Source organism: Falco naumanni, chromosome 6, assembly GCF_017639655.2.
Source record: "Falco naumanni isolate bFalNau1 chromosome 6, bFalNau1.pat, whole genome shotgun sequence".
Lineage (NCBI taxonomy): Eukaryota > Metazoa > Chordata > Aves > Falconiformes > Falconidae > Falco > Falco naumanni.
In genome coordinates, this window is record NC_054059.1 from 59,145,904 (window position 1) to 59,172,257 (window position 26,354).

At 37.3% G+C, this 26,354-nt stretch overlaps 1 long non-coding RNA gene across 1 annotated transcript; it reads left to right on the plus strand.

Annotated features, from left to right (window-relative positions):
* Positions 1–1,015: 1,015 nt before the first annotated feature.
* LOC121090766 lies at positions 1,016–20,488 on the plus strand. Its single transcript, XR_005828716.1, has 4 exons — positions 1,016–1,045; positions 13,966–13,992; positions 15,028–15,075; positions 20,444–20,488. It is a non-coding gene; the product is annotated as an uncharacterized LOC121090766 (long non-coding RNA).
* Positions 20,489–26,354: the final 5,866 nt, after the last annotated feature.

Here is a 26,354-nt window from a genome sequence, read left to right on the forward strand (position 1 = left end):
GTTTCAAAATAAAGTGCCATCATTACTACATTTTTAGAAGGTTCAGTCTTATGAATGTAAGCTGGGGAATGGCTAGTGCATGGATTTCAAATGAACGTAAGTATGAGTTTGGCTCAGATTCATCAGGATTGCAGCAGTCATCTGTAAATGCAGGTAGCTCTCCCATTTTAGACAATTTTTTTAGTACTTTGAGTAAAATGTTGGTATGTTTCGACAGTACCCATTACAGATACATGCAATGTTTTATTGGAATCCCAGGCTGAGCTTTTGGGGGACTTTTATTCTTTCTCCAGAGTTTGAATACTGGTCATACAACAATGGTCCCCAGCTTGCTCTGGGGAGCTGATTCCAGCTTGTTTTAAACTGGGTTTAAAGTTTAAAGCAGCATTTTCCTTCCAGTGTTTTCCAATCTTCCTTCCCATAAAACTCACTGTAGCTGGAGGTGGGATGGCTACATGATCAGGTCTTGTAATTCCCCGTGTTAGGCAAAGGTTTAGAAACCTGAACATGACTTCAGGTGGTTTTTTACTTCTTATTTTATGCATTTTTTTACTACTACAAGCTTTAACAGCACAAAAGCACATATTTCTCTTAAACAGATGATGCTTCATAACCGTCCTCTAGATCTCCACTACACTTTCATGCCTTCCCACTCCAGCCTATTCTCCTTCTTCATTGTAGATTTTTTAAATATTCGGTCTGTGCCTTTATCTCCCAGTATTAGAGTCTGGGAGGAATGATGACTTTGTGACTGAAGTTAAGTGTGAGAATCTAGAAAACTGCAATTTGCTCTCATCAATAGCAGAGCTGGGTGTCTGTGAGGAAGCACTTCATCTTTCTGATCATCAATTTCTTCATCTGGCAAAGAAATCTATTTCTATATTGCATGCATGAAATATGTATAGTTTGAGATATGTACACAAAAGGCTCATCTATAGGTGTTTGAATTATTTTTACTGATATTACGTGTTATTAACTGCAGTTGTTAAAATACATATTTTTGTTTCCATTTCAGTTGCAATGAAAAAGGAGGGGGAGAAGAAAGGTAAATCTATTATTTTCCCTTGACTGAAGTGTCTTTCAGGCTGCGACCGCTGTGAGATATGTTTCTTTCATTCAGTGATACAATTGTGATGACATACACCACCTCATGTGCTACCATCAGCTGGCTTTATCTACTCCTACTGTGATAACACAGTTGTCATTTCCAGCATTGTTAGCTCCTTTTTACCACAGGCCGACACAGCCCAGTATCAGACACTTCATCATTCTGACCGGGAAGAAAATGAAAGGCCTTTGTTGCCATGATAGGATTTGTCAAAGAGAACAAAAGTTGGAGTGCACTGTGCATGCTGACCTGGCTGTTTGTTCTTTGCAGAAGGCGCTTTCCCAGGCACATTTAATTTCCTCTTTTCAGATGTGTATGGAGCATGCATGTAACCTTTGCTGAAGTCATTCTTTGGTATTTTAACAGATTAGTGGAAAAATTTGCCCTGAATCAGAACCTAAAACATTATTTAAAATGTTTAAAAATAAAGACACCGTATTTAGCAGACCCAAAATACCTATTTACAGTGTTCTTTTCCAGAATGAGATTTGCTGAGTTGAAATATTTTTTTGTAATTTGTTGATTTTATTTCAACAGCAAAAATAATGAAATATAAGCACTGAGGTGATATTTTTCTTTAATCTATTCAACTTTATTGATAATTTGCTTTATAAGCCATATCTTGCTCACCAAACTGGGAACATTTCCATAACTTTTCCATAGGTTTCAGGAGGTTATTTGATATTTACTATTGAGTAAGTGAGGAAAAAAAAAAGAAGGCTTTTTATTTCTGAAGTTTACAGATAGGGGTTAATTTTTTTTTGTGGGCAAATGTCTTTTGCCATCTCACAATAGTTTGGAAAATCTGTGGTTCACGTAGTTGGACAATGGAGCCAACTTTGCTGACTGTACATGAAGACATTTCAATCCTGATATTTTTTTTTTATTCTTATTATGCCTATGCAGAGTTGTTAACTGAACTGAAAAAGAATGATAGTCTCAACTGTTTTAACAGCTCATGAATGAAATCTTGGCTATGTTGATGTTAGTGGCAAAATTCCCATTCACTTCACTGGAGCCAAACTTTCACCTCATGAAAATTAACAGAATAATAAAATTAATTTTGGTTATCAAAACCAACCATGCTTAATAGGTATCAAGCAGGATATTCTGTCCAAAGATTAATTTGCAACAACTGAGGCACGAAAGGTAGCACAGGAAGCAGGGAGGATCAGAAAACTGGCAGCTACACTTACAGCCATTGGGTTTCAGACATCAAGATGCTTGCTGTGTTCACAGCCTTGAATTGACCACATGGACTGTTAACATCCTTAATGGAAGGAAAGGAGTGACATAACTGTTAAGGGTGCTACTTCTGTCAGCCTTGCCGCAGGTTATGGGTCCACTCATTTACAGAAGATTAAGGGAATTTGTTTGACATACGTACTGCTTGCCCTTAGTTAATTTTTCTTGGGTTAGGACTTTTTCCTCCTTAAGCATAATCTTCCCCAACAAAACTGATTTTGAAATGCATTGTTGGTTAACATTCTTTGAAGTTGGCTCAATTCTTCCATTTCATTTTCTTTTTTATATTTTTTTCTGCTAAAAAATTATATTCTCTGATTTCTTAATTTGTTGAAAGGATTTTATCAACAAGTATAGGTAAGATACTTTCACACACCTGGCTCAGGACACGGTGTACCTCATTCTGCTGGTTACCACCAACCTATTTCACAGAAACATGGAGATGCAAACACAAAGTCAGCTTTGGTCATTCTTCTGATATCATAATTTTATTTATTTTTGGACTAAATCTCCTGGTTTCTGAGATCATAATCAACATTGTCAGCAAGGAAGGTAGCTATTCTCCTGAAAAACAGGCTAGTTCAATTTTCCAGTAACTAAGGAAAATTGCTTCAGCAATGTTTCTGTCTTCAGTAGATATGCACTGACCTGGACTACTGGAGATAAGTAACAAAGCTTCTTCCAAAACACAAACATGCCATGCTTTAGCTTTCTCATCTAACTTCACACTTGCTGCAGACCCCACAAGGGAAATATGCACGTTTCTAGCTAACTCCTAATATGATCAGGTTTTATTTATTTCTGCTTATTCTGTTATCATAAAAAAATGCTTCAAGTTGCATGTGTATTCCTCTGACTGGCAATAAAAAGGGGCAATGTCTGCTGGTTTTGCTTAAGGATACAATGGGTTTTGCCCAGCTGCAAAAATAATAGAAGTAGCCAGGCAGTACTCTAAAGTACTAGTAGCATGCACAGTTCAAGTACTTCTTTACTATTTCTCATGCAAATCATGCAGCACATAAGCATTGTACTGTATACAAAGCGTTCTCCAATTTTTCTGTCTTACTTAAATACACACCCCTCATCTAGAAAAACAAGAATAATGAACAATACAGAGTGACAAGCCATCATAAAAAGAGAAGAGAAGATGGAATGACACTTTCTATTGACAGTACATTCTGTGCATAGTATAAATCAGACATGGAGTTTGAAAGAGACAGAAAAGAACACCATTAAGATGGCCAAAGCTTACATATTTCACTGATTTCTCAAAAAATGAATGATACTAACAGGAACCTTAAGGCACATTCTATGCTTGAAACTTATGCTTTAACCATTTCTGTTTGAAAGGTTGGCTCTTTAAGACTTCGTGACCAAAGTCCTAGAAAATAGCTTCAGCTTCCAGCATCATGTTATGCCTTCTTTCAATGTGTGTGGGATAGAGGAGCTGTCACAGGAATGTGTAAAAAATTGTCAGTTCCTAAAGGGCAAGAAGTAGCAACCCTTTGCATGGGGAAGGCACTTTCTAAAATCCCCAAGAACAAATCTGGCTGCCAGTACATGAAAATTTTTAACTCTTGCTCAGAATGCACTGCAAGCAGGGATTCAAGAGAATTACAATAGACCCAATTACTGATGATATGAGACAAAGCCCATCAGTTTCAGTGCACGTCCAGGAAACAACAAACAAAGCTCTAACACCAAAATATTTCAGTTTTAAGTGCCCTTTTTGAAGGAAAGAAATTATGCTATTTTTTTTAATCAAAACAGTATTGGGTTTTTTTGTTGGGTTTTGGGTTTTTTGGGGGTTGGGTTTTTTGGTTTTTTTTTGTTGTTGTTGTTTTGTTTTGGGGTTTTTTTTGTGTGAAACAGAGCCAGATTAAAGCCAATTCAAAGTTTCCTGGTTCTAGATAAAATGGAATTTCTCCTTTCAGTTCATAGCTCCCATACCTTATTTCTCACTAAAGAGGGCATGGACCAAGGTGGGGATGTCAAGCAACCAACCTCAACAAGCTTAGTAAATTCTCTCTCTGGGTCAGTCTCAGGAAAACTTGCCCGAAGAATCATTACTTCTGTGATTCTAGTGAACCCAATCAGGATTTAACCATTGCATAACCCTGTGGGTTAGGCATCCACATGCATGTGTGTAAGAACAGTCTAACTGTTTAATGTGAATCATGAACCTGAGTTGCCAGGAAGCTGGTTTCTCCAGGCTCCTTACAGCTGATGAACGAGAGAGAGGGAGCAGTCTTGCTTCAGAGAGCAAGTTACAGTGCACTCCTAATTCAGGGTAGTTGTCTTCTGGGAGTCTCATCTCCTATGTAGACTGCCTACAGTTAGGTGTTTTGAGTACTTGTAAGCTAGTGAGATGTAAAAGCTTAGTTGCCTGTCAATTACATGACTCCTGTTCTGATTTTCAGCATTATCGCTCTGGCAGCTTGCTCTTAAATTCATTTAATCGTTTTTAGAAAGCCAAAACCCACATTCATCTGACAAGTTTCATCAATAATAAATTGACAGGAGAGTATGAACAATCACATTTTGACCTTTTCTCAATAAATGCATCATGGTATAAAAAACTGCATATAGTCTGAGTGCAGTCAATATCAAATGAAGGAAATGGGCAAGACGTACATTCCGCCTCCAAACTACAGAATTTTCCCAATCCAGTAAAGAACAATTTCTTTCAATTACTCCTGGTAATGGTACCCTATCCATTGCTTGGAACCTGCTGCTTTACACACAGAGTGTGGTATAAACTGGCCAAGACACAGCAGTGTCTCTTTCCAATGCATGTAAAAATCAAGAAGTTTTCCAAACCAAAAAATGCCATTCAGAACTCCTTATCTTTGAAGTTGACCAGAAAAACTGGAAGGCAGCCTTCTTATACATAAAACAAATGGTCCTGGCAGCATGGGGTTTCTGCTCGGCTGCAAATGCCACTGGTCACACCTTCATTATGCAGTTTTTTAACATGGGTCAAAGGTTAAGAAAACGGACTACCTAATTCTATAACTGCAAAGTGTATTACATAGCCTCCTAGCAGAATGTGTGTTCCAAAACAGAGGAGGGGGGAAGGAGAAATACTTTCTAAAGCGTTTTATTGAAATAGTTTAAAAATTTCAGTATTGCATGTGAGAAAATAATAAAAACAGTCACATCCTACTATGCTGTTTACACCAGCAGTGCTATTTTCACGGCAGTTGAATGAAGGCAGGCATCTCTCAAGAGGTAACAGTCATTGAATTAGCCACACGATGGAGCCCTCAGGATCTTCGAGCCCGTGGTTAACTGCCTTTCTGAATCAGATTAAGAACTAAATTACGTGGTTTTACTAAGAACACTTTACAGGAGTCTTAAACTACAGACAAGGTATTCTTCAGTGTAAATCCATTCCTGCCTAAAGACATTTTTCATTTAATAGATGACTAGCCATAGATTGGTGAGCTTTGACTTCCAATGCTGAAGCAACAAAAGCCTGTCATATTCAAATAATATTAATGAATGGAGAATTTGCATGACATATGGACAATGCTTTGAAAAGTCTACATGAGTTATCTGAAGTTTGCTTGACCTCTGTTTACCTTGTCTCAACTGTCTTGGGGAGCATAAATAATTTATGTCCATTTTGCAGGGTTATGTGAGATGTAATGATCTGTACAACCTCTGTTAAGTGATGGCCAGATCTTGAAGGACAAGGCTCATGTACTTTCCATGTTGCAGATATTTCAGTTAGGATATGAACTGAGCAGAAAACATCTCTCCCAAGCACCCACTCAATATAAGCAGAAAGTAGGCAGAGGAATGATGAGTGCAGTGGGCTCAAGACTTTTCACTGAATTAATAAATTTAAAAGACTTTTTTAGATCCTCAGATGAATTTAATTATTAAGAAACTTTAACTCATATAAATTTGGATGTCTAAAGTTAGTCATCTATGTTGAAGCTATTCACCGTAGTCTCACTTTAGAGTTAATGGAGAGAAATAAGCATCTGCAGAGAGTGTTTCATCTGTCATATATCTGTCAGAATGAAAAGAGTTTTCCCCTGGAGATACCTGTATTTCTGACTTGACTATAACAAGGAACATAGTTTAGGTTTAGTAACAAAAATAGAAAACAAACTGCAATGAACATCAGGATAGTTTATTGTTCATTATTTTAACAACCTTCCCTCTCTTAAGAATCTGACATTAAAAGAGAAGAAACATGAGAAAAAACAGCAAGTCATTTGTAGATCTTAATGGCTGATTGAATATCCACTCTCAGTGTACTTACATGGAGGGGCTAATGCAAATATTTAACCTAAAATTCTTAGTATTAAGCTGCAAACCATGTTTAGCTCCCTAGCACCTCATTTTCAGTGTACTCATAATCAAGGCACATAAAACTAACAATGCTAACTTGCATCAATGTTTATTTAAAAAATACCTACAATTTAATCTAAACCTTGTCATTGCTTATACCTTTGTAGTCCATTCAAGGTAAAATTGAGATTAGACTTTTTTGTATATCTCATGTAACAACAAACCTGCAAAACAATTCATATTGGTAGACCTAGCATAGCATTTTGACTGCAGTTATGATTACCACTTTTGTTAATCATTCTTACTTGCTTCAAAATACAACAGTAATTTATTCAGCCCCTGCTACCAAAAAATGGAGACAGTTAAACTAGTATTTTAATGATTATGAAACAGCTGTGATTTCTGAGGAAACTGATCTATGTAATTGGTGGCCTATATTGTTGCTATAAGTTAGGTGTAATACATGTATATTGGCATTATGTCAGCAACACTTTCACCTGTCAATCAGCATAATATGCTTAAACATCTGGATACCCATTTAACACATGGTTAATCAGCTAAAAATTTCCACATGGGATAAACTATTACTTTAATGCTCTGCACAAAGATGTCTGCAAATGAATGCTCAGAGGTATTCTATTCAGATGCAATTCCAGAATGAACAGTTCTTCTAGTGGTAATCTACATTTCCTTTTTTATCTATGCAGACATCATTTTCAGAAATGTGCTCTTACAAAGTTGTAATTAAAGCAAAAACAGTGATCAGCAGCATTTCATGAGGAACGAAGATGGCTCAGGATGTTCTGCCTCTGGAAGCTAGTCATTAGCCCTCTGCTTTAATCACCATTTAATTTGGGTGGCATGTTGGGAAAAGACCATTTTTTTCAAAAGCTAATTATTTTTTATTGTTTTCCACTCCTAATATCAACTAATCTTTCCTCCAAAATTCTTCTTTTCTCGATTTTTGTGAGGCCATCTTATTCTTGTCTTAATGATTATTATTTTACATTTATTTAATAAAATATGCAAATATATATTCAACCATGATTACTCTTTTAGAAATCCAGTCATAGCTAAGGACCTCAACCAAGTTCATATCTGAAGTATTTTCATGGAAGCTGGATCCCGGGGGTTAGTTTGACACCTTTCACAAATAACAGGCATTATGAAGTAAACTGAAGATTAATCTATTAGTGAATATTAACATCTGCAAAAGGCGCTCCTTTTGGCTCCAATTTTTTATCTAGAATGAACAACAACACTATTTTTGCATGAACTAAGGTCAATATTCAGAAAAATATGTCATCACTCTAACAATCTTACATACCTCAGGCTGCCCGATTTTACTCAGTTACCCTTTATGAGTCAGTAATTTGTGTTGCAATAAAGCACGGGCTGAGCTTGGCTATGTTTTGCCTTAGCTATATGCAAACGTAAACTTGATACTTCTAAAAGTGAAAGCTTGTTAAGCATATTGTCCCTCATCTGTATGTTCCCATCCCACAATTTCAGGGAAGAGCACATGAAAACATCAGAAGCTGAGGATGATATTGAGAGAAGCTCATCAGGTCTTTCGCCACACGTGCCTAAAGATGAAATGCATTAATGCAGTATATGTACCTCATCTACACTTGACTGAAATTTTATGCTTTCCAGCTCCGTCGATGGAAGATTTGTCCTCCTGGGATTTTAAGACTTATAGTACTTTAAAGACATTAGCTTTCAGTGCTATCATGCAAGATTGCTGTTTCAACAAGACTTACAACTCCCAGTGCATTTCTATTGTTTAACTCACAAACTGGGAAACAGAGAAAGATTGGGATCATTACTAATGCTCCCTACAGGCATGCATCTCAGATTCAAGTTGAAGCAATTCCTCTCATTAAAAATCATTTTAAAATGTTGGAAATGTCCGTACTTCTTTGCTATTTCTACTACATTTATGCCATGCTAAAGTTTCTCCCTTCCCTCCTCTTTCCGACCTGCTTTTTGTTTTTCCCAGTTACATAAAGTACTCTTGAATTGCCAGTTAAAAATAAGTCTTAAAAAACAGATTTTTCTAGACAACAACAGCAAAATCTCCCCAAACCAAGAATCAGCTGCTTCTTCACTATGCAGTCCCAAAGTATAAGGCAAACCAAAGAGAGGACACAAACATGCTAACTGTATGAAGGCAGATACCTTGGACCAGGCTGCTCTGGTAATAGAAATAAGGCAGAAGGAACTCTGAGAGCAGCCTGACACTTTTTTTTGGTGGAAAGCAGCAATAGAAAGTTGCAAATGAATACCCTACAGGGTCTAATATCAGTGGTTAGTTATTAATTATAATGGCAAACCACAGCACTTTAGGAGGGTTTGCCTTAACCATTTACCGTATCATCTTCATTAGTCACACGAGTCCTGCTGAAACAGTGGTCCGAGGAAGTCTATGGTGCTGCACAGACCCAGACAAGCACTCCCCACAAATGAATAGGAGCGAGAGTACTAGCTGTAAGTTCAAGTTCTCTGCTTCCCTGCAAACCTTCCAGATAGCCTTAGATAAATCACTTAGTGTTTCATACCTGTCATGTTAATGTTGGATAACACTTTCTTAATGTGTAGAAACCTGGCCAAATATCCTGGAAAATGCCAGATTTAAAGTAAACCAGAAATGTAAAATGAATGCTGTAAGCAATGAAGAGATCCTGTAAGGATCTGCACAACACACACTTCAATGTAATCATACACCAGCTTCCCCTATTTATACCACCACTACATTCTCGCTTTCTTTGCTTCGACATATCCATAGGGTAACTATTGGCCATACACTGTCAAGGCAATTTTCTAATGTAGAGCAGGGTCAGGGCGAGCACAAGCCATTCTTTTTACAGAAAGCTTGCTGCAGCAAATCTGTTTTGTGAGGAGTCATTTTTTTAGACACATGGTCATTAGGCTCTTTTTCTGCACAGCCAGTCTGCCAGCTGCTCAGCCAGCCAGCAGGACTTGAGTATGACATGGGCAGATATGAAGGATCAGGTCTGCTGATCTAGAAAGCTTGTGGGAACATTTGACTTCTCCTTTGAGTGGCAAAGAGTACAGACAATAACTTCAGAAAGGTGGAGAGCTGCTCTTTAACAGAATGGTAAATCCTAATAATCCTTCCCCCCCCCCCCCCCCCCCAATTTATTATCACATAAGACGTTCTGAACTGGCCTAAAATAAGGAATGCATTCTTTCCTGGTTGAATTTTTAATAACACAGTTGCTCCACAGTCTGAAAAACCTTACAATGACTAGAACAAAAACATTTTATTCAACCTTAATTAACAGCACATTGGTGATTAGGTAGAATGATGTGTCATCTTAAATTCATGCAGACTACAGTATTCCCATTGAAATTTGAAGGAGGAATGTCTATTTATGACTAAGGGCCAAATAGTTAGTCTGCCTGGAGTTCATTTTCAGGGAGAATAGACTTAGTTAGCTTGCATAAGGAAATCAAAGATTTATCCTTCATCATGATGTAGAAACTGGAAGGTTAAGGCACAAATCTTGAAAATTCCATTAAAAGACTCCTGTTGATCTTGATTCCTCTTTCGGCCTGTGATATTGTTACAGAGTAATGTCATGGATGTGTTTGTCTAATGTCGCTTCAAAAATCTATTAAAAAGTATTTGTGCTCTCTTTAATGAAAGATGAACCAGGCTTTTACTTAGCCTAATGGAAAGTAACTTTCTTATTTGTGATACACATGTAACTATCCAATTAGGTATAATTTTCTCAGCTACAGCATGTATTATTATTTTGGTACTCTTCACTAACACCAATAGTTCTGGCATTGTTTTCATTTCCTGCACAACATAGTCTTTTCTTACGAGTGTGCATGCTCACAAATGTGTTTGCTGTCTGAACAGCAAATGACTGTTATCCAGATGGAAAATAGACATCTTACAACTTACATCAACATCTTACAACAAAAAAGCACGTTCTGCTTTTAGCCTCACCAATTTATGGTTCATAAAACAGATAAGTTCTTTTCTGAACCCATATAAGAAGCTAATTTACAAAAATATGCCGTATATAATTAATACCATTCTGGCATCCAGAAAAGCAGGCAAGAGTGGAAAAAAATTGAAGTGAGTGTGAAAAACAGCAAGTTAACTACCAAGCCTGGTTACCAAGTTTAATTTAGAATGACAACAAAAGACATTTCAAAAATGTTTTTGCTGAGGGTAGAACCAGATAATTCCATTGATCCAGTTCAGATCTTATATAGCTTTAAGTATTTCATCAAAGATCCATCTGTTTTCATTAGATCTATATCTGACCCTTATCCTCCCCTAATATAGTTTAAGTGCAAAACACATGAAAATGAAGCACGCACTTAAGACTGATCTTTCCAACATTGTGAACAATAAGCAGTTATTTACCCAACAGGTTGTCCTGTTAGTTAATAACATCTGAACAGCTGTTGGAAGTGAGATCAAGAATTCACCTACCCAACACCCTCTACACCAATGGTCAAGCCAGCAGACACCCAGGAAAGAGTACAGGAATAGAACAGGCACACAGAGGTTGCCTTGTGACCTCCCGCGATCTCAGCTCAGGAACTTCCTAGGCCAGAAACCATATCTTCATGTTTAAGAGCACTTGGTAAATTTTTCTCTAATTTGCCCAATCATTTTTTAAAATCATGAAAATTTTCAACATCTGCACGTTTTGCAGCATGGAGTTTCGCAGATTATTTAGACACTGTATAAAGAAATATTTTTTTAAACACAAAATTTAAACAGACCTGCTTTACTTTCAGTGCAAGATACTACATGAAATGAGTGACGGCAGCAGAGCCCAGTCTTTCACTTCTCACCCTTAAGCTTAAATACCATACAATATATCATTAGATATTCTGGAAATTCTGACTAGGTAATTGACAATTAGCTTTTAACTTCTTCCTGTTTCGCTGACTAAAAATCAAGGTATTTGTGATATAGACACACGATGCTGTAAAAATGAAACTAAGGGTCTTGGGATTTCAATTTTTGACTTTCTGCTCACTGTACACATCATTTGAATTACATCTTTGATGAGATAATATAACACATAAGAAGGATAAAATTGATATTGAATGGACTGAAATTATAGTTAGCAGATTTGGCAAAACATAAATATTTATGGCCTAAAGACAATCTCAAAAATTCAGTATTTTTTTTGATGGATATGTTTTAGAGTAGCCAACACATCCTGTGAAAGCCTTTAACTTTAGAATGGTCTTCATTATTTCATCAAAATATGTGGTAGAAATATCTCTGTTACAGCAGAAAAAGAAGGCTGGGCTTTTAGGCAAAACTTTGATAGCAACAATCTCAATGTTAAAGCTCTGACTGGATACCAACACTGTACGAGTTTGGCTAAATAATACCTCCACAGAAAACATGGACAAGGGCAACACAGATACCTTCCTAAACCTGAGGGACCGGACCTGGGCTGAGTTCCTATTGCTTTAAACATTCTCCGTGACTCATTCATCAGCAGAAAAAGGGAAATAACTGCACTGGCTTCACTAGAAAGTTAAGGCACAATGGTTTTGTTTTGATTTTAGTGTTTTAAAACAAATTGCAGATCTGAGATAAGGATGCTATAACAAAAGATTGTAGAATTCATTAAGCAGTGTCAGTAAAGAGTCTTTAATAACATTCATATGTGCCCTAGCTCTGATCATTTTTTAGTGGTCACTGAAAGTGTGATGTGACGCAATATTCTGTGATATATGTTAGCCATTATTCCAGCCTCTGAAGTTCAGGTATATTATTTTTTAAAAAATTGATTTGCTAATTGTAATTCATAGCTAGATGAGCATATCTCACTACGTCTTTGGACACAATACAAAATCAATTTCCTCTAAAAATTTCAGACATATTTTGTGGATACACAATTACACTAGAATTTACTTAAGCTTGCAGAGTCTAAGGTACTATTTTCTGTGGGTTTTGGGGTGTTTAGGCAAAACAGTTGAGCTTAAATTTACCAGTTTTCTTATGCACATAGAGATAAAAAATGTGGCTTTGTCATATGTTCCATGTTTTTCTGCTGTTTCTTATTTCTGGTTCCTCACTTAGGAGCAGTATATACACTTAATTTGTATCCTTATTCTCTATTACCCCCAAAAGTGCTCCATTATTTTTGCTTTGCTCTGCATATCATCTCCACTTGCTGTCTCCATAAATGCACAGCAACAACTTGGATTAAATAGAAGCTGGATATAAAATGGGAGCAGTTTTATACTGCAGGGAAGACAAGCAAAACAAAAATCCATTTGCACAGCAGTTACTTTTTGCCCCGAGTGGGAACTTGGGAGCTCAGTGAATCACAGCCTGGGAGCTCACAGCAACAGAATTATTGCTTGCGTTGCTGGGCCTGCAAAAGTAGCTCATCCCCTGCACTGCTACATGCCTCCGTGGGACTACACTCTTTCACACACAGCAGACTGCTACATGCAGGTGGTAGAGCCTTCGTTATCTTAAAAACAACAGCTGCCTTGCAAAAGTCAAGAAGAAAAATCCAGCTGGTGGGCTAGGTCTTGACATTTCACTTCCTTCTGTAGAACCAATAATGGCATTGGGTACAGCTCCCTGAGGTCTTGCTTTATCTGAGAAATGTTCTAAGGTCCATGGAAAGTATTAGCTCAGTTTTCAGATTTGTCTGGTTTTTTTCTGGAAAACAGTGGAAAATTAAATGGCATGAAGTTTAGGAGCTGTGGCACTGAAGTGCTGAGTCCTTTTGCTTACACGTGCCCTAATTATGTTAATTACATTTTCAAATAAGTCTGCTCCTTGGAGAATCATTGAATCCATCTGAAATTCATTGACCTCATTAGGTCTTGCATTTAGATTGCCCTAGGTGTCATTTCCTTACTCGACCTAAACTTATTTGTCTGCTTTTGTCCAGTATTGGATAACTTATGGTCTGAACTTGCCCCGTCTCTTAGTGGGCCCTGAACTGAGCACCTCAGCAAGGTAGTTGCCCTATGTTTGATATATGGTCACCACTTAGTGAGGGCAACTCAGCCTACTGAGGAGGCACAGAGCCTTCCAGGGGTATTGTATCAAATATTGGCTAAATGAGGAATTTACATTACTTGTGTTGCTTAACTAAGTGTCCCAGTTAGATGTTTGGAGTGGATAATATAAGACAATTCTAACTGTTGCATATATGAATATAGATTTCACTGAATGTTTATTTTACATGTCTAAAAATGTCATGAATAAATGCATTAAATCCTGTGTTACAGTCAGAAAAATATTAAAATACGCCTTTTTTGTTTACTTCTAGTTACCTCAGAGAAACCTCATGAACACAGTAAGTATCAAGTTGATGAAGAGTATTGTTACTTTAGCTTGTAGGAGGAAGATATTTCTTTATGTTGTCAGTTTTGGCAGCTTAAGATAGGATTCATAACACAATTTTGACTTATGAGACCAGTTTTCAGTGACTCTCTCTGTAATGCAGAACCAGATGTGATTCACAGGTCCCAGTCTGAGTGGAAAACGTTTTCCAATTATGGCTGAGATAAGACCCACCTGTGCCCTGTGCCTCTGTAGCAGCTTCACACTGGGAAAAAAATCAAGGGGCACACAGACGAGGAAGGGTCTGTGCAATTCTCTGGCTATGTCTCTGATCCAAGCAATAGAGAGATTTATCACTTTGTATGTTGCAGCCCTCACCTGCTACACAATTTAGACATAGCTGTTATAAATCATAATGAAACATATTTTTAACATTCCTCTGAAAGGCCATAGCTTCCTTTTTTCTGTCTCATAATGTTGAGGTTTGGATATCACACTGTTTTTAAATAGCAGGAAATTGCATACAGCTTATATTTTAATACAGTATAGTATTTATTATTGTTACTACTTCACAATATATCTATGGGATCCAGGCTAACAGAGAAATATGGGAAGTTATTTTTTCTTTATGCAGTACACTGACTTTTATTTGCCATCCTATATGAGGCAACCTCACTTCTGTTGTAATAAAATACTTTTATGTTTTCTATATTAAACATCAAGAAGAAATTTTCTATATAGAAGATAGATGATAACAATCAAAATTAGTAGTGAAAGCATTTCACAATTTTAGAGATTCTATGATATTTCTAAAAACCAAAGAATTTAATTTTGTGCTTCCTTAAACAATATTTTAAAAAAAAAATCTTAGGCATTATTTTTATATTTTAGGGAAAAAATAATTAAATGCTTTTCTCAAAAAATATTTTCAAAAAATTCTCAATTCTAGTGTGAATATGAAAGACAAATCATAATAAGAACCTTATATTTTTAAAATCTTCTAAAAATTAAAAAAGCCTTTTAATGTAGGGGTTCTTCTTACTTGCAGAGCATGAACGCATTAAACATGAAAAAGTGCTCTCTCAGACTAAGCCAGGTAGGTTTGGTAATTTCATTTCCAATTACTCCAGGCTCCACTCAATAAGGATATGTGTGGTTTGCAAAACTGGGAGACTTTCTTGATCTAGGTACTGGTTTTTTGCTTTGTGTCATTGACTTTCCCAGAATCTGGGAGAGGAAGAAAAATGGGGGTGAAATTTACCTAAAAGGATTCAGCTTTCACAGTTTTTTTTTTTTAGTTTCTGTGACTCTCATTGGTGCAGTATGGCTTATAAAGCATTAGCCAAACCCATTTTCCAGAGTTTGGGGAAGGAGTTCTTTACTGCCCTTCAGTACATCAAAGAAAAATGCTGGGAATTACTCCATCTCAGCCTTTTCAGTAAACCAGTCATTACATGAACTGAGTCTGGTCCCCAAAAAGGAAGAGCTGCAGTCTCACCAGGTACATGATAGCCTGCACAGAGGGAGCCTCCAGTTTCTGAATCTCAGAACGGGAGATGAACAATTTAAAAAAACTAATAATAATCCCAGGCTGACTGTGCACTCGGGTAAACTGTAACTAACGAGTGACAACGGGCTGAGGTGAGCAGGGCAGGGGTCCCTCTTTCAAACCAGGGCTCTGCACCTCATGCTTTTTGAGGAGGAAGGCATTCAGGGATCCACAGCTGGGTCTGGTGTGAAGAAACAAGACTGAGAGGACAACCTCACGGGAAACTCAGCTACTGGTGCTCTGCTTACATCTCTCCTGAGTGGTCTTACCAGATGGGGTGGACACTGAAAAGCACGTATCAGCATCCCACCAGCCTTTACTGGCAGTGCTGCTGTTTGAGCTTCATGTAAAAATGAAGTGCTCATGAATAAGTGATTGGATTAACTACTTAAACCCACATGTGTTCAATGATAGGCAGGCCACATTTTTCCATTATGCTTTTTTTTGCCCAAATTCTTTTTTGAAAGAAAACAATTTCTCCTATGCATTTACTATTTTTCTCATTTGTTTTTATAATACAATATTCTGCTTGTAAGTTAAGTATTTCCACACACATTTTGAGGTTTCCTGCAAGCCTTGAGTAGCTGACTTAGTGAAGCTGCATTACTGGGTTTGAGTCAACAGAGAACAACAGAGAAAAAAAGCTATGTTTCTCACTCTAGCCTTCAAAGAGGCAGAGGCCAAGGTGTTTATTGGGTTGTTGTGGTTTTTGGTTTTGTTGTTTTGTTTTTTTTTTTGGGGGGGGGGGACACGGGTGTTTATTTTTACTTTGCTGATCACTTTTTGTGTATTAACAGCTAGCAGAGTGCTTCAGCCAGCAGATGGATGCAGGTGGGCTCAGCCAAGCCATGAATGTCCTAGGAAGGAAGCCACCTTAACCAGCTCTGTGTATCCTGGGAGGGGTCAGTGGTAGCCAGACAGTGGGTTGCCTGGGCAGGTGGCACAACCACTCACCTTTCCTGCAAAATGAGATCAGTCGTGCTGCACAATCAGCCTGATTTCATCCAGATAGCAGCATAAAAATAAATTTCCTTGATGAGGCCTTTGCAAACATCAGAGCATCATGTCACAAACCAGTACATTGGACTGATTAGGAGCTTACTCTACTATACTCCAGTATATTCCAGACTAAAGCCCTTGGAATTTAAATTCTTGAAGGGAAGAAAAAAAAAAAAAAAGTTGGGCTAAATTTCCTTTAGAATAAAAAATCTATTCGCAGTGATTAATGGTTCCTTTGGAGAGTAGTGGCTGTTTTGAGTTTCTGTTGATGACCGGAAGTACTAACTTGCAATCACTAGTATTTTTTCCCCAACTTCTGTCTGCCATGTGCCAATGAGTGCTCTTGAGTTAGCAGACTAAACTATAAAAGCCTCAGACTGTACAGAGCACTGGCCTCCCTTTTCACGTTCATTCAGACAACTTCAAACTATTATTCCTATGCCTCTTGTCATCAGACTTAGAAGTATCATGTGACTGAGAAACTAGAGAATTTCAGAACATATATTTATTCTGTAGGGAAATGTTTAAATTAGAGAGTCGGTTTTGTATGTGTGTGAAAGCAAGTAAAGTAAGAGAATTCATCCCTGAAGTATTCTTCTGAAAATGCCTGCAATACATAAAGAAATGTTTAGAGCTTTATATTTTTCCATTTAAATTAGATACATCAGGAAAAAAATGAATATTAATGTTTGTAGTGCTGCAAAACTAGAGCTCTGCAGAGGAAAGAAATTCTCTGCAATGAAAGATTTCAGAACTTTCAGTTGTGGGCTTATTCAAAATCAGAACAAAATCTGAATTTTTCTGAAATATTCACAAATAAGTATTTTGGACTTTTTGTAGCTTTATGAGGATATTAAAATTTATTTTTTTTCCTGAATACTCATGATATAGTCAACAAAAAATGCATGAAAATTGGAAATGTTACTTCTCTTCTTGCCAAAATACTATGTATTATCTTCATCAGATATTTTTATCATTGCTTTTCTTTATACTGAATCTGGGGAACAGAAATGATTTTGTGAAGCTTCCTGATGTCTTAAAGCATGTTCCCTTGTAGAGAGTGTTGTCCTTAAATTTTGATAATCTACTCCTTCAGTTTTCCTTCTTCTAACAACCAATGGCTAGAAAATAATAGGAAAAAGCCATACAGTCACCTCCTGGAGATCTGCCAGTAAACGCATCAGGGTGTTCTCCATTGGAATCAGCAGATCAGTACTTGCTCTGTGCTTAAGTTGCAGAATAGGTAGGTGAATGAATAGCACAGAATTACTGTATTTATTCCCAGATGAATGTAAATCCACAGGCCTGTCCAAGACACTCTGTTTTCAAGAGCAAATTCATTTTGATAAGTAATCTCTCCCATACTTTAGATGGATCAGACATGCCACCCACTCACAGACTTATTTAATCAACTCCTAGAGTTACAGAGCAAATATCGCTCTAAAATCTCAACAGAATTAGAAAAAGTGAGGATATCTTAGTGTTCAAAAGAGCAGGGATAATATCCAAAGAAAGAGAAGCTCCAAACCTTTCAAACTTTGCTTGACATTTGATGGTATAGGTGCTATGTTTAAAGCCAGCATGCTGGGGGTGGGTGTGGGGGTGTGGGGGTGTATCGGTACATGGAAAACTTAATATCCCAATCTAAATTAGTGACATTCACTGTTATATGCTAAAGTTTACCTAACAGCAGAAAGAGGATACTTTATCTCAACAAGTTGCATCTTCAAACTGCTGAAAACATTTCTAACTTCACAGACAGCCATGAAATGGAGATGAGATCTTTTTAATACACTGCTTTCATAAGAAGCTGACAAAAACAATAGCTGAGTAAGGGGGGGGGGGGAAAGCCCTAAACGTAATACAAGTGAAGAGAAATTAAATCACCACCTACCAGATGACAACTGAAAAGCGTAGCAATGCAGGGCTATGTTTTATTTCCAAAGAATAGGAAAGATCAGTAACCATGGAGCTTTACCGTTACCTGTATTTTCTCCCACCAGTACCGATTTTCTTTTAGAAACAAACCCAAAAAAGCTAGACAAAACCCAAACCACAACTGCTGTACATTTCATGACCATACTTGCACTGTAGCTTTGCTGGATGCTGCTGTGTTATGGATGAGGAATATGGACTGTGCAGCAATGAGGCTGTCTTTCCATCTATTGACATACTGATATATGTCTTTTTAGGCCTCTTTGGCAAGTGTACACCTCTGGGAATCTCTGAGAGCCAAGTTAAAAAGAAATCAGTACAGAGAAGATAAACCTTCTCTCTGCCCTCAGAAAAAAAAATCCTCTGGCAATTAATATGCTAAATTCAAAGGAAATGTCAAGTAGGTTGAGACCACTCAACAGTCTGCTCTTCTAAATACTGTGTTGTCTACGCATTTAGTCAGAGTGCAGATCAGGACTGAGCATTCAAACTTGAACATTTGGGTTCCAGAGAAATAGTCCTCACAAAAGAGCTGCAGTTCCTGAGGCTGACTGTTTGAGGGTACATAGGCATAGTGGTGGGTAAACAAGGGATCTGATAATTCACAGGTGGCTCTAGCCACCCATCCCCTTCCCAGTAACTCCCTCCACTCCACCATCTCGTTTAAGAACAAGTTTGACAGTCAGGCTGGAATCATTGCTGATGTTCAGGAACCAAGCAGCTTTGAGCACGCACAGACCAGCCAGGAGGGTTTCTAGATAACTAGTACTCAGACGAGCTGAATGGCTTCAGGGGACAAGACATCCCTGCCAGACCTGACCTCCACCCAGCCATTCTCAGCTTCAATCTTATGCCTTACAGTGGTCGTGGGGGAAAAGTAAGGGGCCAGAGGCACACAGCTGCCAACTGTGTCTGTCAGCAAAAAGAAGGAGAAATACATTCTGAACGTGCCTTAAACATATTGTCAAAAAAAAGTAGTGGTGTATGTGAATGTTGAAAGGCAAGGATTAGGACAGAGATTTGAATTCAGGTGTGGGAAAAGAGTGAAAATTGGAGTAGAGGTATGAAAGGATCGGGAAGGGCAAAGGTCAAGTCAACCAAATTGGGCAAAGTAAAGATCTGAAAAGAAACATCCCAATTCCCACCTGACAGGGCCATTGGGCAGTTAAGTCAAACACCACCTGATCAGTACATGCAGTCCTGCCTGTGCCTCTGCCTGAAGTTTCAACCAGCAGCTTACTTGGAGGAGGGGCAGGCAGATCAGGTCTGGTGGCTGGTGTTGAAATGGGTCCATGTCACCTGAGAACTGTGCTGAGCAAAGCCACAGGCAGCTCAAGAGCATGTGAACTTGGACAGCTTTTCTCATGAGACTAGCAGAAACCTAGGGCAGCTCTAAGATTTTACGGCAGATACGCTTGTCCAGTAGCAGGTGGTATGAATGGGCATTCAGACTGGAACTGTCTCACGTGGATATACCTCTGCAAGTTAGCATGTGCTTGGGGGTTTTTGTACCTTTCTCATCTTCAGCGTGTAGACACGTGTGGATACATACATTCATATTTGTGGTTAGGCAGTATCTAAGCAGATGTTCTCAGCGTTGTGTGATACCAAACCTTTGAATTAGACATTTAGGAAGGTGATGTTCACAAATTTAAAATAGTTGTATTATTAGAATATATTTTCCACCTGAGTGCCTGCCTGAAAGACACCACCAGCTACCCGTTTGTTTTCCAGTGGCTGATATGTTACGCCTAGTAATTGATTTTTTCCATGGAGTATGATCTTACCATGCAGTCACAAGTCATAATGCACGTGTGCTGTTTTACACTGGTGTAATGGGATAGTGATGCTAAAGATGTGCATTTATTTTGTCATCATGAACCATATGTATAATATCATGTGTGGAAATATTTTTCTAGTTATATGTACCTATGCTAACACAGGGTGAATTTTTAATTTTAATGCTGCTTTCACAATACAGAGGAGAAAATTAAACAACAAAAGACAGCTCCCACTGAGAAGTCAGGTAGGACCAAGTCATTCTCTCCTGATTTTGGGGATGGAGGGGGGGAAGAGGGGTTTTTAAACACTATCCAGTACTCATCTAATGTGGTACATTCACATTGCAAAAAATTTTTTTAAATTATGTGACTGGTAACACTTTCTTAGAGCAAATCCAGCAGAGTGACAATTGCAGACACCATTCTAAGAACAGTCTTTCCAGTGACAAAGACAGGTCAACACATTGCAGCTCTTCAGCTGCTTGTTGCAGCCTTTCTGTCAGAGCTGGACTAATGAAATGAGGTGTAGCTGTAAATCAAATCTCTCAAATTATCCCTTGTATGTATCCTTGTAGGCATTTGCTGTTTGTTTTTTTCAACCTCAGATATTTCAAGTGACTGAATTTACAGCAAAGAGACCAGTGTCCAAGTAAGGAGTGATGCAGGAGGATGAATCATCAGTTGGATTAGGAACTTGGACTGGTTTTAAACTGGCTTTCTTTTGGGGAAAATATTTTTGGAACTAATCTCTAAGTCTTTGGGTCTTTTCTATGATTTAGATCTTGTAGTTTTGTAGCAATAATGCTGACAGGAAAAACTCAAGTAAAATTGACTGCTATAGAAGCCCTGAAGGGTCACCCAAAGAATTAAAACATTCTCACCATCACTGATAGTCAACACAAAGCTGTTTTGAAGGATTTTTCTAGGTATCAACCTCTTGATTTCTACCAGGGCTAGCCTTGATCCAAACATAAAATAAAAGATTGCCAAATCTTGGACAATCATGTCAACTACGGATTTTCATTTGATTTGATGATGATGGTAATGATGGTAATGATTAATATTTTCAACAAAATAAAATGCTGTTCTGTTTTAAGCTGAATGGTACTGGTTGCTACCTCATTTCTATTCTTATTTTATACATACCTTCTCTGAAGTAGTAGAATAGATGTTATAGAGAATAGTATGGTTCTGTCTCTAAGTGTGAACATTCATATAACTTCTGGGTTTATATTGCTTTCTATAAGAATTTTCACGATAATCTAACATTTTACTATGAAGTGATGTTTTACAGTACTCTATCCAATAAAAACACTGTTTTAATAGTTTTTATTGGATCATAAACTGCTTTAGCTTGTTCAAAATCATATAAATTATGTATCTGTTAATACAATTGGAGAAATTACTGCAAAATACTTCAATATATTTCTAACCTGAATGTTTAATGACTTACTGATATGCAAACACAAGTCTGGAGAAGGAAGAAATTATATCTTTCAGTTTACAGGATTTTCACACCAAAATTCACAGTTTTGTTTTTAGGGTCAGTTATGTTTCATTTTAAGTTTCTGAGCAAAATCGGAAGGCTCAAACTGTGGTTTAGCACTGGTTGGAAACAAAACTGCCAGAAGTATCATGACGACTACTTTTTGAAGGATTTGTTAGAGTCATGCCCTTGCCAAGTCTTTTTCCTATTGGAATAAAACTGAAAATGCAGTTAGAAAAATGTTAGAACCAACCTTCATTTTAGGAACCTGAATGCTGTGCTGCATTCAGTGGGGGAAGCTAAGAACAAGTGACAACTGACTGCCATAAAAATATTTGAATGTCAAAAGGAAAAAAAGTAGAATGTCTTTTCTCTTTATATCTAAATACTACAATTTACCTTCTTTTGTCTTCTGTAGTCCAGGCAAAGCCAGCAAGTACGTGGTACCTACCTTGATCAGAAAAAAAACCGTAAAATAGCTGGATATGTGTGGCTTTTTTGACTTTAACATATGGAAACTCTCCCTTAGCAATTTCTAGTTTTGCTTAAAATTATAGTGTCTTTATCACCATGCCTTCCTTTACGTTCATGTAACACATTGTCTTGTCATTGCTATTTAAAAGTCCATGTGGCATAACCAATTGCTTCAGTCCAGAAGTCAGTTCATTCTATGTTTCTCATATCACAAATCTTAAAACAAAAAATTAATACAGGAGTGACAAGCTTCTTAGAAACCACTGTTAACAATTAGTTGGGGTGGATAAATAGTCCTGCTGAATTAAAAAGAGAAAAAGACATCATCACGTTTTCTTCTTATCCATGTATTTTAGTACAACTACGTCTAGATTTTATCTCAGTCAAAAACAACTGAATAGAGTCCATACATTAACTTTCCATGCAGACTGTTTGTTAATTTTCTGTGTCTTTTCTACCTTCAGCATGCAAGATAAACCGCAAAAGTAAAAAAAATAAGAATTCAATTAAGTCCCCAAATATTGCCAAGCTTGAAAAAAGCCTAGATACGAGAAAAATATCATTCTTCACGGACATAAGTTTTAATTCATACCCTCATGAAACTGTTTCCTATTTGAAATTCCCTATAATGTCTTCATCTTGGCATTGCCAGGCATGTATCTCAACTGAGATCACAGTTTCTAGGAGTTCAATTATTCATCTCAGTAGCAGAAGGGCTGAGGCACATTGCCCTTTTTTCAGGGTCTACTCTCATTTTCAGCATTTTCCACTTTACAGCCCACCTTTGTGTCCTGTCCTTGTTGCTCAAAAAGCAACTGATGCAGGTTTTTAAGTGTTGGAAACCACCTAAAAACAAGGCCAACATAGTTGTCCATTGATTCCTCAGCTCTAAAATATATTGTGACCCCTATTTGCATCCATTTGGCATAGCTGCTACTGTGCTATGAAATCTGTGGAGTGGGTTTCCTTCAATTACTTTTAAGTAGGTGTGACTTTTGTGTAAATTATGTAGTGCTAGATCTTGTTTTTAAAACAAAGCTTCTTCAGCCTTTCCATTTCCAGTAAGCTAACATAAATTCTCCTTTTTTTCCCAGTAATAATTATGAAATAGAACAGCCGGGGTGGGGGGAAGATACATCGCCTACCAAGCAGTGCTAGTTCTCTCTCACTTTCCACAGTTAAATATAATTTATTCATATGGAATAGGATGTTTGGGAATTCAGCTCATGTATATCTGAATCAGCAACATAAAAGTCGAGTGAATGGTTATTGAGTTTGCTCTGTACTCTCCTTTCAAATAGCAAGAATAGAGTCTAGGTACAAATTACATTTCAGAAATTGAAGGGAGCCCCTATTAACTGACTCCTTCCTCAAGGTACATGCATAACTCTTAGTAACATTAATAGTAGCTATATGTGTGGAGCTATGTGCAGTACTACTGAATTTGGCTATTTGGTGGCAGATCCCTCAGGGGATAATCTGTTAATAACTAGTCCTGTGTCTTTTTTCCAAAATAACAGCATGAAGGGAAATAAAATGAATGTTTATTCCTGAAAAATAAACACGCAACCCTTAGTTTTAAAAAAAAGGAAAAAAAAACCAAAGGACATAAACAATGTAACTTAGAGCATTACAGCAATTTTATTATGCTGTTTCTTTTATCTAGAGCATGAAGCAGTCAGACATGAAAAAAATGTTCCACCTACAAAACCAGGTAAGCACTCCTGCATTTTATACATTCATTACTTTTGGAACTGTCATTTAAAAAAATTGCAAAATATATCAGACACATGGCCCTGTGATCTATTTTACAGTATAGAATGGCCTTGGTGTGTCACACCATAGCTAAGGTAGCACGGTATGTATTTGCAATGCCAGATGTCATTTTAAGATTATATGTATATCAAAGGTCAAATTTCTGCTTCTGTAATTCCACCAATGTCAAAGAAGATATGCCAGCAAAGAATGTGAACCATTTTCTGAAACTGCTTGCTTTAACTGGCTTCGTTTTGCTAATTATTTGTGGGTATCTACCATCTGAACTTCAGAGTCTTCCTGTATGAGTCAACTTCTCAAGACCATCAATAGTTTAATTTTATCCGTAAGAGGTATTATACAAATACTGTTCAGATCATGACACTGGCACTATCCATCATCTATGATAAATGTCTCTGCATATCATAGCTCCTATGCAGCCTCACTTGTACAAGATAGAGCAAAATTACTGCAGGTATAGGAAGCAGCACTGTGCAGTTTTCCTGTGAAGCAATCATCATGGGTTTGAAAAATGCCTCCTCCATGCTTCTCCTTGAAAGGAAATAAGTGAAGAATTAAAATTCTTATTGATAGGTATACATCCTTAACTCTAGCACAGGAATCATGTGTGGATGAGAACAGCCCTACTATTATTATCCATCATTAGATTGTTATTATTTACTCTGATATTGGTAAAAAATATGTTTTGATATGAAGTAAATACATAGAACAAATAAAGCCATTCTCCACCATAACAGTATTTAAGCTGCACCTCACTGTTCTGACCATTTTTCTTTCCTCTTTTTACCTCCCAGTCAAACTGAAAAACACTGCAAGTACATGTCATGTCTTGTTTCCTATGGAATATAAACCTTCTTTTCAGATGCATGTTCTCTCAGTTTGCATTTGTGCAATTTTGTCTTGTTAGATAATGCTATTTTCTTGCTTATACTAAAGCGACTCTTGTACTCCGTCTGCTTAGTAACAGCTGAACACACCAAAACTAAGTACATTTATAATTTAATATTGTGAAGCTGCAGCATTCAAACTCTTTGCATTTTTTACTTTTTATAAAAGTAAATTATGTTAGTAGCATAATTGATGCTCTGGTGATTTTAGATGAGTGTAGACACATGATTTATCTTTATGCAAAAATATTATTTATTAAAAATAACAAAATAGCATGTAGCATAACTGAATTAGACAACATTTTCATTACTTCTACCATTTGGAAATTACTTATTTGATTAATTCACTAACCATGTGCTTGATTTTGTTTCAATACACTTTTTTTTCCTACTTTAATACAAAACTAAATTAAATTAAAGAAGAGAAAGGAATATTTCCAGTTTAGATGAGTTTTAAGGAGGATTCAAAGGGAATTTCTTGCATAACAAAGACTTCCACTGAAGTCATTGGGTAATGTCCTTGTTAAGGACAGTAAGACTTCTGTCAGTAAGAGAGACTGGGATTTCTTCATTGTGGCGAGTCATTACACATTACACACTGCAAATCACATTCAGACAACAACCAGAAGGGCAGGGTTTACACTGCCTGCTTTGAATTGTGAAAATGTTGAAGTATGGACCTTCACAGATAAATTCGTTGTACCCTCCCTAGCACAGGATCTCTGTTTTCTTTTTTGTACTGTACCTGGCACATCAAGACTAAACCATGTGTTACTCTGATGCAAATTTACAAAGAGTATCCAAAACCAAGGCTAAGCCCCATGAGACATAGACCTCTTCCTGCTCCAGGTCAGAAACAGACAACAGGCAAGGCAAACTGATCCATTAAGCTTTCTAAATTAGTCTCTTATGTTAGGTGCTTGAAGTTAGACAAGATGAATACCTGCTCTTAAACACCTGCCAGAGGACACAGTGCTATTCTGAACCCCAGCTCCAAAGGGAAAAGGGGAACACAAAGCATCTGAAATGTGCTGAGACTGAAGGATCTCCTGCAATGCTGAATTGCTGTGTTCAGTTTTCAAGTTATCATTGCAAAACTATTACTGCCTCTGAAGCTCTTGGTGGGTCTGTTTCCATTTTTGCCAGTATTTTAAGTAAATGTCCCTCTGTTTGATTCCATTATTCAGATTTGTTCGGTCTTGTATTCACTGGATCTGTTCACTGACATTTTATGTGTTCTGCACTGCTTTATCTGAGAGACCCACTGATGGCACTGTCTACTATTAGAGAACTATCAAAGATTTAAGTAACTAATTCCTCATGCTTTCTGCAATAAGGATCATTTTAACCCCAAATCACTGCCTGTAATGCTTTTTTTGTCAAAAACAATATTACCCTGGCATATTGTTAATATAAAGAAGAGCCTTCCTTTGACCTTTGCAGACGGATGTTTGTACCACATTCTTGAGCTTATATCCCGCTGCTTGA